Below are 2497 nucleotides of genomic sequence, written 5' to 3'. Positions count from 1 at the left end.
TTGTCGAAACGATTTTCAGTTCAAGGGCACCACTTGCCCAGACCCTCTGGTCCCTGTGCCTGCTCAGGCATGCACTGGTTTTTCCGTGAAGCTTCGTCTGGAGTCAACCCCCAGTAGCTCATTTAAAAACAAATGCTCGGGGCCCCCGCTCCTCATCACGGAGACCCCATGGGTGCCGGTTGTTTGTTTGTTTAGCGGAAAGAGGGTGTTGACTCCAGCAATGCTGCCAGGAGAGCCAGCGAGAGGGGGGCAGGAAGAGACACCCAGGACTGTGTGAGGAACCCCCAAGTGGGGCCCTCTCTGGTCGGTGAGCTCAGGGACCCCACCCTGCTTCCCAACAGGTGGAGACCATATAGCCCCAACTCCAGGCGGGCAGCCATTGACAGACCAAGGGGCCACCCCACCTGCTCCTCACCTCATCCCACAAGCCCCACCCCGCTAGGCTTGCTCGTCGCCTGCAAGGAGGCGCTCTGCCCGGCTCAGCCTCTGTAAGCTTCCCAAGATTCCTCATCCAGCGCCGGGCACCAGGATCAGGAATTCCATCAAATGTTTCATTGGTGGGCTTGGTATCGTCTCCCCCTCTCCAAGGACTCTCTACCGGGGTGGGGGGCAGGGGAAGGGTGTTATTATTGCAGCTGCCCCACCCACACCCACCCCCCAGAGTGTCTGGGCAGCAGGCCCACCGATTTCCACGACATTCGCCCTGAGAAAGTTCCCACGCCTTGCTGACAGGTGCAGGTGCACCCGCTGTGACTACAGCTTGTGTCCTCGGTTCAAGACACTGCAGAGGAGGAAATGTCCCCTCACTCCTGAGCTGGTTCGGGACTCTGGGGACCTCTCAGGGTTTGTGACGCCACACAAATCAACCCAAGGGTTTTCAAGTCCCCTGGAAATTTCAGGTAGGGTGTTTTCCCTCTGGCGGGGGAGAACAGGAGCCTGCCCGGTGACCACCTGGACCTGTGTCCCCGGATCTCAGGAAGATGGGACCCGCTCCCGCTGCCAGGGTCTTGGCTTCCAGGGACATCTGTGAAGTCATGTTCAGCTGACTGAAAGGAAGTTTTCCTTCGGGGTGTCTCACTGTGGGGGCGAAGAGCCTCCCTCCTCCACAAAGCCACTGCAGACAGACAGACGTCTCTGGGCCCCCGGCACAATTTGCAACACGTAAGGTACAGGGAAGCCAGGCGGGCTCCCCCCACCCCTGCCTCTGCCAGACTGAAGCCGCCAGAGCCCAAATCAAAACAGAGCCTTTGCAATCAGAGCCTTGGCTCAGTCCCACCTGACTTTCCCCAAGAGGCACCCCCGGGAAGGGGTTCAGAATTCCTGAAACCCCACAGGCGAGCCTGGTCACCCAGACCACAAGCATAGCAAGCTAGGGGAAGGGGAGATGGGGAGGGAGGGAGAGTAGGGGTTGGAGGGCGGGGGCAGGTGCCAGAGCCTTGTTTCTGCCAGGATGACTGCCGGGGAGAAAGTTGTGGGAAATGAGTTTTCCAATAACGTCTGAGCGCACCGCCGGGCCGCGGCCATCTGCAGCTCATTGATTGATCAGCGATGTAAGCCCACGCAGGAGAGGGTCGTACCCTTTTGATTGCAGCCCCGGGGGAAGGGGGCTCCAGCCCTGGAGGAAATGATTTCGCAGGAGCCTGAGCTTAAAGAAACATTTTCTCCTGCCTCCCAAAGCACTTTGGCAGCTAGGGGAGAATGGGGTCTAGACACACACAGTGGGAGCTTCCTGTGCCCCCCCCCACTGCCCTCCCCTGCCTCGGAAACCCCGAGGAAACTTGATGGGTCTGAACCAAGCCCAGGAGAAGCTGGAGAGGAGGGAGATGGGGCAGGAGGGAGGCAGTGTCCATGCAGTCAGCTGTCTTACTGCTTTAGCACCATCGGCAAGGACCGTACCTCCTGCTGGTCTCGGGGGGACTTCTCCAAGGTCCATGGCCGGGAGTTGAGGGAGTCCTTAAGCCATCGGGGAGGAGCGGAGCACTGCAGCTCCTCAGAAGGATGGACCAGGACGAGCTTTAATTAACAGGGTCTGATGCCTCTTCTCTTTTGGTAACTGAGCAGATTTAAAGGGCTAGAGCCCCAATTCAGAGGGTGCCGGTGCTGCTCCGGCTGTGCCGGGGCTTCCTCCTGCAGACCTGCCACTTCCGTGAGGAAACCAGCCAGGGACTCGGAAGGGAAGAACAGCTGGCGCGAGCTCCCAGGGTCACCTGGGTTCACTTCAGCCATGGAGGGAATTACTACCTACCCCAGTGAGGGCCAAGGTCCCACTCGGGCTCTTGGGAGAAGGGGGGTGGGCTTCTGGGCAAGGAGGGGGTGGCAGGTGGCATCATGGCCAAAGCTGAACTGGGCATTGCTCAGGCAAAGTGGGCTGTATCCTCTCTGCCTGCGTGCCCCAGCTGCCACCGGAAATGGATCCATCTCCTTATGGACACAGTGTCCTCCAGCTCACACTGCCCACACAGGCATACACGCAAGCACACATGTGCACACATACCGT

General features: G+C 59.4%; 1 protein-coding gene across 1 annotated transcript in view; it reads right to left on the bottom strand.

The window, feature by feature from the left end:
• Positions 1–2083, bottom strand: part of CALN1 (calneuron 1) — a 229531-nt gene extending 227448 nt beyond the window's left edge. The window contains exon 1 of the mRNA XM_045284524.1: positions 1897–2083. The gene's annotated coding sequence lies outside the window, so the exon portion shown is untranslated. The remainder of the gene's footprint in view (positions 1–1896) is intronic.
• Positions 2084–2497: the final 414 nt, after the last annotated feature.

The sequence above is a fragment of the Echinops telfairi genome, unplaced genomic scaffold (assembly GCF_000313985.2).
Source record: "Echinops telfairi isolate 266 unplaced genomic scaffold, ASM31398v2 ScPeMD7_5;HRSCAF=22, whole genome shotgun sequence".
Lineage (NCBI taxonomy): Eukaryota > Metazoa > Chordata > Mammalia > Afrosoricida > Tenrecidae > Echinops > Echinops telfairi.
The sequence above is the reverse complement of the archived record's forward strand: the minus strand, read 5'-3'. Positions and strand labels throughout refer to the sequence as shown.